We start from the raw sequence: 14,427 nt of genomic DNA, 5'->3' as shown, positions 1-14,427 counted from the left end.
TGTGTGGCCTTGGGCAAGCCACTTAACCCCATTGCCTTGCAAAATCTAAAAAAAAATATGATTTATGGAAAAGGGATAAATTTATGACCAAACAAGAATTAGAGCACATTATAAACCACAAAATGAATGACTTTGACTATATTAAGTTAAAAAAGGGTTTGCACTAATAAAATTAATGCTGCCAAAATTAGAAGAAAAGTAGAAATCTGGGAAACAATCTTCACAACCAGGAATTCTGATAAAGGTCTCATTTCTAAAATATATAGAGAATTGCATCAAATTTATAAGGTTGCAAAGTCATTCCCCGTTTGATAAATGTCAAAGGATATCAACAGACAGTTTTCAAATGAAGCAATTAAAGCTATTTGTAATCATATGAAAAAATGCTTCAAATCACTAATGATTAGAGAAATGCAAATTAAAACAGCAATGAAGCATCATCTCACACCTATTAGATTAGTACAGATGAGAAAAAGGGAAGATGTTCAACACTGGAGAGGTTGTGGGAGGATTGGGACATTGACACATTGCTGATGGAGTTGTGGATGGATCCAACCTTTCTGGAGGGCAATATGGAGCTATGCCCAAAAAGCAATAAAACTGTTCATACCCTTTGACCCAGCAATTCCAATTCTAGAACTAGGATTAAAAAATTGTAAAAAATGGGAAAAAGTCCTACACATTCCAAAATATTCATAGCAGCCCTTTTTTTATAGTGGCAAAGAATTGGAAATTGAGGGGATAACCATCAGTTGAGGAATGGCTAAAAAAGTTATGGTACATGAATGCTATGGAATATTATTCTTCTATAAGAAAACATAAATGGTCAGACTCTAAAGAAGCAGGATCTAATGCTGAGTGAAGGGAATGGAGTCAAGAGAACAATGTACACATCAACAACATTATGAGACGAACAACTTTGATGGAAGCAGCTCCTCTCGACAGTCCAGAGAGCTGGGACAACTATATTAGATTGGCAATGGTTTATGTTATCCCCAACCAGAGGAAGAAAAACAAAACAAAACAAAACACACAGAAAAAAACACCTCTACCAAATCTGATGAACACTATAAAAATTATTTCTCCTGTATTTCTTTCCCTTAATCTTAATTCCTCATGCCAAAAATTACTAATTTGAAAATGCTTAACAAAATATGTATGTAAAATGCTAACTTGACTGTACCCTACTGAAAAGAGGAGGGGGTGGAAAGGAAAAGTGGAGGGAAATTTTGTAACTTGGAAATATGTAATAAAAATTTTTAAAAATTTAAAAATAAAAAAGTGACTGATTTCAAAGGAGGACACAGTTGGTGTTTCAGGTTCATAAAATAGAACGGACTAAGCATGCATCCATCCATGCACCAGACTTGCCTCTGAGATGCCTGAAAGCTATGAGCAGAAGGTCCTTGAATTTCATGATGAATAAAATTCGAGTTGAATAACTTTACATGTTTTTTTCAAATTGTGTGCACCTTATATATGGAGAAATATGGTAGTTCCCTATCACTGTACATTTTTTAGTAAAGCTTCTAGCATCACTTGATGGGGTAGGTGGAATTCTTAGAGGGAGAGAGGGTTGGACCAGATAACCTCTGGGTTTATGATGCTAAACCCCTCATCTTCCCTGGAAAGAAAACTTCTGGTTAATTACCCTAGAATGGTGTGTCTTTGCTGGGCTTCTTCTGAGTTTTGGGGAGCGGCGGTCAAGCATAGTTTATCATCTGCGCCAAAAAACAAAGGCCTTGGACAGCCCACAATCCAATGCTGGTGGCCTTGGACAGTCTAATTATCTGTCTGGTATCTGCTTGGTAAACAGCCAGGACAAATAATGTAAACAGGACTGGTGTTTATTCTAACCTAAGTCTGAAATTGGAAAGAATGAAACTTTTCCTCTTACCCCACCCACCCATCTATTGGGAGCATTTAGGAACCTTTTTACTTGGGGTAGCCATGGTGGACATCCTTCTACTGGACAAAGGGACATGACAATTTTGTCTTTTTTTGACAGAGGACTGAAGAGAAACATGCCTTTCATCTCCTGCAAGGGTGGTGATGGACTTAAAATCCAGAATGAAACCTTCATTTTTGCTCATGGCCAATGTGAGAATTTGCTTTCCAACTATTTGTGGGTTTTTTGTGAGGGTTGTTAAAATGAAACAATACAACAACAACAACAAAAACAGAAAAAATTATGACAGGCTATGCAACTTCCTCATCAGTTCCCTCAGATTTGGTCAAGATTAATAAAAGAAAAACACAGTCAAATGCATTTGATAGCAAGAGAAGGAGAGCTGGTAGTCAGGGAATAAAAATAGATTTTTTTTTTGTTTGTAAGCAAATGTCTGTTGTCACTGTTTGCCCAACTGATGTGACCTTTGGTAGAGGGTCCCAATGGCTACATTGCCTCAATATGAAGCTTACCTTCTCCCCAGAAGTGTTGTGAAGGAGAATATGATGAATTTAGAGAAATAATTGAAAACTTGTATGAACCAATACATGGAACTGAAAGTGGAACCCATTGAAATTAGTTACAATGACTATAATAATAATATACAAGGAAAACAGCATGAAATGGCAGCTGAACTCTGATTAAATATGGTGACCTATCTTGGTCATGCAGAGTAGATAATAAAACTTATTTCAGGGGAGAGGGAATGGAGAGGAGTTCAAAAAGTGGCATATTTTGAGGCAGCTAGGTGGCACAGTGGATAGAGCAACAGCCCTGGAGTCAGGAGTACCTGAGTTCAAATCCAGCCTCACACAGTTAATAATTACCTAGCTGTGTGGCCTTGGACAAGCCACTTCACCCCATTTGCCTTGCAAAAACCTAAAAAAGAAAAAGTGGCATATTTTGTCACAGTGGTCTTGAGTCAGTTTTGCTTAACTATCACTACAAGGGAGCTTTTGGTTGATGGGGGTGTGTGTGTGAGAAATGTCAGGAAACTATTCTGTCAGGTAAAAAAACAAAAAGCATCAATAAAGCAGAAAACAAATGTTGAAAGATAATTTGTGGATAAATAGATGGAAAAAATGTTAGATGAATAAATGAACAGATACATAGATGATGAATTGGTGTTTAAACAGATGTATGTATAGAGATATAGATATACATATATCTATATATGATATGGATTGGTGTTCAAACAGATGGATTGCATATATATATGGATGGATAGATGACCATCTGTTAATAGTTTATTATGTGTTAAGCCCTATTCTAAGCCCTGGGGACACATAAATACAAGCAAATAAGACAGCCCATCCTCAAGGAATTTACATTTTAGTGGAAGGAGACAGCACATAAAGAGAAGCTAGAAGGGACACCCCTGTTTATGGGAGTTGCACTGCTTGGAGCTGGTAGTTGAGAAATACTATGGAAATATTAACAAAATTTGAAAAAACATGTATTACATAAAGTTATTCAACTCAAATTTTATTCACCATGGTTACTTCTCTATTTTTCTCTGTTATACGTGATGAGAGGCAGTATGGCATAGTTGGTAACATGCAGGAAGATCTGGACTCCAGTCCCACTCACACACTAATTATTTGATCTTGGTCAAGTCACTTTACCTTTGACTCAGTTTCCTCATCGGTAAAATAAGGTGGGGTTGTACTTGTTCATCATTTCAGGCACCCTCCAACTCTAAATCTATAATCCTTTGATTATGAATCCATCAAGGGCAAGCTCTATATTGTATGCATCTTTGTAGTCCTAGACTATATAACAATACTTTGCATTTTTGGATGAATGATATAGTAGGGATTCCTGTTCCAGAGAAGATACTGGACTGAATGCCCTCTGAGTTCGAGATTTGTTGATTCTATGAGCATAATGAAAGATCAAACTTTAAAGAGATTCAAGTCATAATGTGGAGGACCTTGAATGTCAGGATAACTCTCCAAGTATGTTCCAGAGAGACCAGGATCTCTTCTAGAGCCTTATTCCATAGCAACAGGCACCTCATTCACAAGTACAGAATCTTCTCTCACAGGTCACAGTTTCTGGGTCTCCCTGGAATTCTGAGCAGGCTGTGTCCTACCTGGGGGTTGAAAGGAAGAGAATACTATTTATTTCTCCCCTGGAAAATCTGGAAGCATAGCAGGGAAGCAGATGAGGTCTTGAAAAACTCATGGAAACTGCAAATTTCAATAATACTCTAAACATTCTTGAGGTGAGGAGGGAATCCACACTGAACTAATGGCAGTAGAAGTTTTCTAAAGTCTCAGTTGACTCACACCCTGGCCCTTGAAGCTCCAACAATGTATTTTCTCACCTGACAGTCTGGCCTTCCTACATTGCCAGTTTTCATCTAGGATTTTGGCATTAGGATGTCATTATATCAACTGAAAAGAGCCAGACTGAGAGATTAAGAAACTGGGATTCAGTTTCATCTCTGATGTGACTTGCTGTATGAAGGTAAGTTTCTTATTTTCCTAGACTTCAGGTTCTCCACTTTTAGAAGTATTAGGCAGCTAGGTGGGACAATGCTGGCCTGGGAATCAGAAAAACCTGAATTTGAATCTTGTCTCAGGGACTTGTCTCAGTTGCATAACCCTAGGTAACCTCTCTCAGCATCACTTTCCTCATTTGTCAAATGGGGGATAATGAGATCACCAAATGAGATAAGATGTATAAAGTGCTTTGTCAACTTTAAAGAGATCTATAAACATCAGGGCAGCTGGTTGGTGCAGTGGATAGAGCACGGTACCTAGAGGCAGGAAGACCTGAATTCAAATCTAGTCTACTTATTAGCTGTGTAACCCTGGGTAAATCACTTCACTTTGTTTGCCTCAAGTTTCCTCATGTGTTAAATGAGCTGAAGAAAGAAATGACATAGTCAAATATGACTGGATGATAAATACTAAATATTAGTCATCATCATTATGATGCTTTGTCCTTGATTCTTTTTTTTAAATTTAAGGCAATGGGGTTAAGTGACTTGCCCCAAGGCCACACAGCTAGGTAATTATTAAGTGTCTGAGGTCAGATTTGAACTCAGGTACTCCTGACTCCAGGGCTGGTGCTCTGTCCACTTGTCCTTATTCTTGAAGAAGGTCATAATATCAGGAGAGGTGATTCCATGACATGCATATAAATTAGATTTGAGTGGGGGTGGGGCTGTGATAAGTCACCAGCTTCACTTTCTCCTCCAAAACCATCTGGGTTCAGTGACCAGATATGGATCAATGATGACTGAAGATGACCCTGGATGAGAATCAGGATTAAAGTCTTGCCCAAGGTCATACAACCAGCAAGGATCAAATGTCTGAGGTGGGATTTGAAGTCAGATCTTCCTGACTCCATGTTTGATTCTCTTTTTACTGCATTACTTAACTATACTCTCAGGCTATCTTGATGAAATGCAGAATCTCCAGGACCAGGGAACTAATGATCCCACTGGACTCTGCTTCTTGAGATCATATCTGGATAAAAATAATAATAGCAATAAAGATAGCTCACATGTATCTTATGTTTTATAATTTGCACCAAACTCTGCATATAATCTAATTTGGCTATTGTAGTCAATCTATTTAGTTGCTATAATCCTTCACATTTTATAAATGAGGAAATTTTATCATCCACAGGTCACTCACCTTATGCCTGTTGCTGGAGGTGAGGACTCGTCATCAAATCTGCCTCTAACTCTTATTTTTTTTAGGTTTTTGCAAGGCAAATGGGGTTAAGTGGCTTGCCCAAGGCCACACAGCTAGGTAATTATTAAGTGTATGAGACCAGATTTGAACCCAGGTACTCCTGACTCCAGGGCTGGTGCTGTATCCACTGCGCCACCTAGCTGCCCCTGCCTCTAACTCTTAAGAGATATGTGGCCTGTAATATGACCAGAAAAGATAATGATCATTGTTAGAAGGGTTGTGGGAAATCTGGGACACTATTACATTGCTGGTGGAGCTGTGAACTCATCCAACCTTTCTGGAGAGAAACTTGGAACTATGCCCAAAGGGCAACAAAAATGTGCATACCCTTTGATCCAGCAATACCACTATTGAGTCTATACCCTGAAGAGATGATGAAAAAGGGTAAAAACATCACCTGTACAAAAATTTTCATAGCAGCCCTGTTTGTGGTGGCAAAGAATTGGAAATAAAGTAAATGTCCTTCAATTGGGGAATGGCTTAGCAAACTGTGGTCTATGTATATCATGGAACACTATTGTTGTATTAGAAACCAGGAGGGATGGGAATTCAGGGAAGCCTGGAGGAATTTGCATGAACTGATGCTGAGTGAGATGAGCAGAACCAGAAAAACACTGTACACCCTAACAGCAACGTGAGAGAGATGATCAACCTAGATGGACTCACTCATTCCATCAGTGTAACAATCAGGGACAATTTGGGGCTGTCTGCAATGGAGAATACCATCTGTATCCAGAAAAACAACTGTGGAGTTTGAATAAAGTTCAAGTACTATTCCCTTTAATTTAGGAAAAAACCCAACATCTCATTGTCTGATCTTGCTATCTCTTAGACTTTTTGTTTCTTCCTTAAGGATATGATTTTTCTCTCATCACACTCAATTTGAATCAATGTATACCATGGAAACAACAATATAAAGACTGACAAATTGCTTTCTGTGGGGGGGTAGGGGAGGGAAGTAAGATTAGGGGAAAAATTGTAAAACTCAAAACGAATAAAATCTTTAATTAAAAAAAAAGAGAGATATGTGACCTGGACAAGCCTGAGTTTAGGCTTCCTCATTTAGAAAACAGAGATAACAATATTCATTTTCCCTGCCTCATAGGACTGCTGTGAGAATTCAATCAGATTACATATGGAGGCAGCTAGGTGGCACAGTGGACAGAACCTGAATTCAAATCTGACCTCAGACACTTAATAACTACCTAGCTGTGTGACCTTGGGCAAGTCATTTAACCCCATTGCCTTAAGTAAATAATTTTTTAAAAAAAGATCACATATAGAAAATGTTTTGTAAACTAAGACCTGTATAATTGTCAGTTATTACTTGTCTTTTTCTTTTGCAAATTAATGAAGTTAAGTAAGTGACTTGCTCATAGTCATACAGTTAGATAATTACTAAATGTTTGAGGCTGGATTTGAACTCAGGTCCTCCTGATTGCAGGACTGGTACTCTATATCCACCTAGCTGCCCCTATTGTCAGTTATTACTGAGGTCACAAGTGGTGTTAATATTCTCTTCATCTTCCCCATATTTCCCCATTTTCTGCCTTTGTGCTTTTTGTTTGGGCAGGGGAAATAGTCCAGGCAAACCTCAGGAAAGACATGGAAATCAAAGATGGGATGGAGATCAACAGAAGAGTAGTGGGTAAGGGAGTGTTTTAAGCCTGGAAAGATAAATTGGATTCAGATTGTGAAGGGATTTAAATCCTACATAGAGAAATTTCCATTATATCCACAGGAGAATAAAGAACAGCTGAAGGGCAACTAGGTGGAAGAGTGAATAGGCCTCAGCTCTGGAGTCAGGAGGACCTGAGTTCAGATCTGACCTCAGACACTTAATCATTGTCTAACTGTGTGACTTTGGACAAATCACTTAATCCCATTGCCTTAAATAAACTTAAAAAAAAAAAAGAACAACTGAAATTTCTTGAGGATGAGAATAATACTGTCAGATGTGTTTTAGAAATATCAGTTTTTCAGTTGAATGAAAAGTGGATCAGATCAGGGAAAAAGTTGCTGCAAAGACTCACCTCTCATTCTCCTTTCTACAGGTGGAGAAATTGCTTAGCAGGATGACCAGAATTTCATGAAAGACACGATTGAAAGAGAAGAACATCAACAGCCAGAGATGGGTATGTAGACCATTCCAAGTGGTGTAAACAAAGGCTGAGAAGCAGGCGAGGGATTAGGGAACACATTAGATTAGTGAAAGATAATGGCTGGAGAGATAGGTTGCAGCCAGCTTTTCAAGGATTTCAACAGACAGATGGAAGAGTTTACACTTTGTCTTATAACAATAGAATGTCACTGAGGATTTTGAGCAGGAAAATGATGTAGCCAAATTTTAGGAAGATGATTTTTAGTAGCAGAGGAGAGAATGGAACTAGGGTAAACAACTCCAATAGTCCAGGGAAGAGATGGGAAGGAAAAGTTCCATGTCATGAAGGTAGAAGAGATGAGAACCGAGACCAGATGTCTTCTTGATTTTAGAATCAGTCTTACATGGGCCTGAATGGATACAGGGGGTGAGAGAGAGAGGAAAGAGTTAGAGGTAAATAAAAACTTTCAAGTCAAAAGACTGGAAGCATGTTGATGATACCATAAACAAAAACAGGGAAGCTAGGAGTAGTGACAGACTTCAAAGCTAGGGGCAGAGGGAGATGATGAAATCAGTGTGGAGCAAGTTGATTTCCATATTGGTGGTCCAACTAAGTGGAATACTCTGTGGGTAGTGGGAGATAAGGGGGAACTCAGGAAACAGAGCAGGGCTAGAGATAGCTGTGAGTTCTCTGTTAGAGATTGTCGTTGAAGTCATTGGAACAAATGAGATGGACAAAGATGAGTGTTGTAGAGAGGAGAGGAGCAAGGATGAAACCCTAGGGGAATGCTAATTCTTGCAGGGAGGAGGAGAAACTGGGGGAGAGCAGTGTTAGCTCCATCCCACCCAGTACTGGTTACACAAAACATTATAAATAGCTTATAGTATGCTTTAAAAAAATCAAAGTGAGCAATAAACAAAATTTGGGGAAGTTATACAGATTAGACTAGATCAAATAAAGAGTAATGGATTCTTCAGTTGGGAGAGAGAAAGAGAAGCCCTCAGTTCAGATAATAATCTCACTGAAGGCAATCTCTGTGGTGTAAGCATTGAAATCAAAGGGAAGAGGAAGCTAGGTGATACAGTGGATAGAGCACCAGCCTTGGCTTCAGAAGGTTCTGAGTTCAAATTTAGCTTCAGACACTAGCTGTTTGAACTTGGGCAAGTCACTTATCCCCATTTGCCACAAAAAAGACAGGGGATTCATTGTGGGGTTGCCCCCCCATTTGTGTCAGTGGTTCCACCCAAAAGTCTGCATCTCAATTCTCTCAACCTCCCCAAATCCTCCAACAATCTCTCATCTTAAGAAATCCCTTTGGGGTATCACAGTGGATAGGGACTGGCCCTGGAGTCAGGAGGACCTGAGTTCAAATCCAACTTCAGACACTTAATAATTATCTAGCTGCATGTCCTTCAGCAAGTCACTTAATCCCATTGTCTTGCAAAAACAAGAAAAGAAAGAAATCCATTCCTATTTTTTGCAAATCTGCAATAATGTTCTCATAGGCAGCCAAGAGCCACATCTCCCCTTAAGGGTCACAGAACCCTAGAGATATTTTTGCAGCATCACAAATACCAAGGGGTGTGAGAATATACCAATAGAGGGGGTGTTTAGTTATATCAATGACTTCAGAGTAAACTAGTCCTGTTATCTGTTTGGTCTTGGACTGTGAAATCAGAAGACTTAGACTTGAACCCCAACACTTACTAATTCCCTTCTGAAAAATAAGAATAATCTATTGTACCATAGTTTATAGAACAATTGTGAAAAAAAGTACTGTACTTGGTGGATGGTAAACACTGAAGCTGAATAGAAGTGGGATCAGTTACTTTGTCCAGTTCTCAAAGGTCCACATCTGGTTTAATGCAGTTCTTTCAGGTTCAAGATCTGGAATCTTCCCGCACCCCTAAACTGTTCTGTCTCTCTGTCTCTGTCTCTGTCTCTGTCTGTCTGTCTGTCTGTCTGTCTGTCTGTCTCTCTCTCTCTCTCTCTCTCTCTGTTTCTATCTCTCTTTTTCTTCAGGAACTTTTTCCTGATTAATTTTCTCTGCTCTAAGACTTCATTCAAGAGGTACAGGTTGTTGACATGGGCTCGGTGAGGAGCTATACAATAGAAGCTTCAGCCAGAGCCACACCATAGACTTAGGTTGCTTTCTCCATAGTAGGAAACCAGGATAAGGTCTTGGTGAGATTTTGGATGGATGGCTAGGACAAGCAGGCCTGGACTGGAAGCTAGGCTACTGGGACCTCAGTGTCCAATTTCGAGGACCTGGCAGTACACCCCTGCATCTCCACCCCAATAACTACACAGGCTGGACTGCTTGAAGCTTGGCTGCCAGCCCAGCTTGGAGCTGAATGTTCTAACTCCTTTCCTTGTGCCAAGGTGTTCCCACCTCCCCACTGCTTTTGGTTGGCATTTTGTCTTTTTTCAGCTTATTCTGCAGAAATTTTTGAAAACAAAGCTATTTAGAGCGAACTAAAGTTCCCCTCCAGCTCCCCCTACCTACACAATTATTTTTAATGGATAGGCCTCTGGGTTTAGAATCAGGAAGATCTGAATTCAAATCTATCAACTTAGAGTTGAGTGACACCAAGTAGGCTTGAAGGATGGAACAGGGGGAAGTCTAGGGTCTTCTCAGTTCCCTCTATACATGAATAGAAGGCTATTCTATTGCCTGGCAATCTGAATTTTCCTTTTCTTTCTTTTTCCCTCTTTTTTAGTAGGAATTGGTAGGAGTTATATGGGCTCTTGTCAAGGTATGTATCCTCTATCCACTGCCATTCACTTTCAGGAAAAATTATGTGCACTCTAATTTTTAGGATTGTTTTTAACAATTCTATTTTCATTATATAGAGTCATATTTTATAACTTTATTATGCTTGCGCTGAGCCAGGAATTTCTTCTGCAGGTCCATGTGTTTGAGCTAATAATGACCCCTGGGAGTCATTTTATTGTTCCTATTAAATATCTCTCTCAGCCAAAATTGTGTCTTTATTTTGTGGGATTCAACTTTCAGGCATTGGATACCAGGCAACAAATATTCTGAGTATAGATAGGCTAACAGATTTGGATTGTAGGCAAGTTTGAGAAGAGAGGTCAAAGATGTGCAAAGTGTCCTCCCTGCCCCCACCCCCACCCCAGTCTCTCTCCTCTTCTAGAAGACTCAGTAAAAGAACAAAGTGATCATGTCTGTACAGATCGTACTCAGGGGAGAGTCACACTCAGAACCCAAGGCTCGGAATAACTGAAGCTCTGAAGAGGACAGGCATCAGAAATACTCTTCACATACACATTCTACACAGGTAATGCTCCATATTGCCTGCAAGATGAATTTTTTCCAAGGAGCAAAACCAGAGCACGCAACTGGTGCTTTGCCACAGTGTGGAAAATTTGTCCCAGAAGAAAAAATTTAGACAATGATGATAGCCCCTCTATTCCTAAAGGGAAGAAGCCAGGGGCAAAGACTGCCATAGTGAGAAGTACACACTGGGGAATGGCAAAGTACATCAACTACTCTGAGTGTCTAGTTTCTTAGTCAAAGGAGAAGCCATGGTTGGCGGAATCTGAACTCTAGCTTACCCTTGGGGGGGGGTGCAAAAGGAGGCACAGCTTTGGTATTGGTACCTCTCAAATTGGTCTTCTCAGTTCTTTTTTTAAATTTAAATTTTTTTTTAATCTTTATTTATTTATTTGGTCTTCTCAGTTCTAACAGAACTTACCAGGTAACCCGAGATCCTGAGCAATGGCATAGGGAAGAAAAGGGAGGGGAGTATATTACAGAAGCCTGCTATTCCACCTTACCCCAATAAAGACTGAAACAGCACCAGGTCTTGGCTTCCCTTGGAGTAGGCTACTAGTCTAACCTCCCTGGTATAGGTAAGACTGGAAACAGAGTAACCCTTCTTCATCCCTTGACCCCTCATCCTCCTCTTCCTCCATCTTCCAATAGTCCTCTCCTCATTTCTCCTTCCCTCTTAATAGGTTCATAGGCTCTTACCTTGTCCTCTCCCACCCCTAATTATGGAATAGCCTCTTTTCTGTCAAGTGGAAACATTTACCTTTATTGCTCATATTCAGCAGCCTCAAATTACCTTCCCTGAAAACCAACCCCCAGGCCAAAGTCCTCCTAGGCCAGATCTTGCCAGGGAACACAGCCCAACTCAGCTTAGTCCAACTCAACCCTTCCCAGCCCTGCTCAGCTCAGTCCAAGACAGCCCAGCTTAGTCTAGCCCAGCCCAGCAAAGCATAACAAATTTCAGTCACACAGGCCAGCCCAACCCAGCCTTGTCTATCACAATCCAGTCCAATCTCGTTTATTCTTTTTTAGTTCAACCTAGCCTAAGATAACTTAGTCTAGTCCGGCCCAGTCTAGTATTGCCCAGTCCAACTCAAACATGTCCAGTCTGGGCTAGGTGAGTCTAGATTAGTCCTATCTAGTCCAATTCAGTTCAGCTCCCAGCCCAGTCCGTTCCAGAACAGGCCAGCTCAGTTGAGACCAGCACAGCCCAGACCAGAGCAAGGAGGTAAACTTGGTCCACTGGCACCGTGGGATTCTGAAGCCCAGACTTACTTCTCCCTAGGTCCAGATTAAAGCTCATTTTTAGCCCTTTCAGTCTTCTCACTCATCTTACCCTCTGGAGTTTCAGATACCGGTCAGGCTCCTGAACCTGATTCAAATGTAATGGAGAAAAATTTAATGAAAGAAATGAAAATACAATAAAACATAGGAAACATCCCATTTTAATTTATATCAAAATGCAGAAGACAGAGATCCTTATGTGTAGATTAGTTTCTATTTGATCTTGATACCTCTTATCTAGGAAACTCTCAAAGGAAGTTAGACTTTAAATTCTGAGCTAGCCAGGTGAGGCATCAAGGTGAATATGCATAGTATTGTCCTGAGTCAGGAATGTCTAAGAATCCTAGAATTAGAGGGTTGGAGGGGATCTCAGAGAACACCCAATCCGTTTTTACCAAAGATCCATCCATTAACTCTCATAAGTGGACAGAGAGTGTCTGCTTGGAGACCTCCAGTGACAAAGTACTCACCCCCTCCTGAGGCAGCCCACCATATTGGGGCAGGTCTAATTGTTCTTACATCAGCATCCATTCAAGTGACTTCTATTGCACCTACTTCCTTCCTCTAGAAACAAACAGAATGAATGTAACCTTTCTTCCCTTTGAGAACTCAGAGACAACCATCATGTCCCTACCCCTCTCTTGCCCCACCTTAGGGCTTCTCTTTTCAAAATATCTTCAGTTTTCTTAACCCATCCTATTATGGCACATTCTCTAGTATTTTTACTATCTTAGTCACCCTCCAGTCTTAGGAAAGATGGATGTTTTTCCTGAATTGGAGTGCCCAGAATCTGAACCCAGTATTATAGATATGGACTGACCAGGAAGAGGTCAAGGGAATGATTACCTCGCTGCTTTTGGATACCATGTCCCCCTATGCAGCCTGGAATAGCATTGCCTTTTTGGATTGCCTTATCCTATTGCTGACTCATATTGACCATTCTATTCATTAAAAACCCAGATATTTCTCATGAACTGGGGGCAGCTAAGTGGTATATAGTGGATACAGTGCCCACTCCAGAATCAGAAATGCTTATCTTCCTGAGTTCAAATCTGGTCTCAGACCCTGGGCAAGTCACTTAACCCTATTTGCCTCCGTTTCCTCATCTGTAAAATGAGCTGGAGGGGGAAATGGCAAACTACTCCAGTATTTCTGCCAAGAAAACCCCATAAAGAGTTGGATATGACTGAAACAACTGAACAAAAGTTTCTTATGGAAACTATAATCCAGCTATGATTTCTCCAGATCAGTACTTGTGAAGTTGATTTTTTTTAACCAAACTAAAGAACTTTGTTTGTCCCTCTTATATTTCATTTGATTTAACACATTGTTCACACTTATTGAGATTTTTTTTGTATCCTACCATCCAACATTATAGCTCTTTTCCAACTTCTCATCTGTAAGTTTGACAAGCTCATCTGCACCTCCATTCTTCTCACCATCATCTGTTATCTCAATTACATCTGTCTAGAACAGGTTTTCTATTCCTTCTTTAGTCTTTCTCTTGCCTCCCACATAACATAAAGAACATATTCATTGCCAGTCTCAGGCAGTTATAATTCTGGGTTTTAGCTTTCCTGAATCAGTTATTTTTTAATTCAATTTATTTTCAGCTCTGAATTCTTTCCTTCCTATCTTCTGAACCCTGCTGAGAAATCAAGATAAACAAAACTTGTTACAAACATATATAGTCAAGTAAAACAAATCCCCAATATGCCTCAATCTGAACTTTGAGTCCATCCCCTACCTGTGTCCACAGTTGGGTAGCAGTTTCCTATTGAGTTTTCTGGAATTGTGGTTGGTCAGAGTATTAATTAGAGTTCTTAAATCTTTCAATTGATGCAATTGATGTATTGTAAGAATTGATGAAATTCTTACAGGATTGTGCTCCTCATATATATATTAATTCATTGTTGCTTTCACTTATTTCCATATTCTATATAATCATATGACATGGTTGATGAATTCTCTGTGCATCACATTTCCCCTTTTCCTACTCAGCATAATAATTTCTACTCCTATATTCAGAATCTCATCCATCTTGAATTGGGTCCTCCTCTAAAATATTAGGCCATTGAGCCCCACTAA

The sequence above is a fragment of the Macrotis lagotis genome, chromosome 3 (genome assembly GCF_037893015.1).
Source record: "Macrotis lagotis isolate mMagLag1 chromosome 3, bilby.v1.9.chrom.fasta, whole genome shotgun sequence".
In the NCBI taxonomy this organism is placed as follows: Eukaryota; Metazoa; Chordata; class Mammalia; order Peramelemorphia; family Peramelidae; genus Macrotis; species Macrotis lagotis.
The sequence above is the reverse complement of the archived record's forward strand: the minus strand, read 5'-3'. Positions refer to the sequence as shown.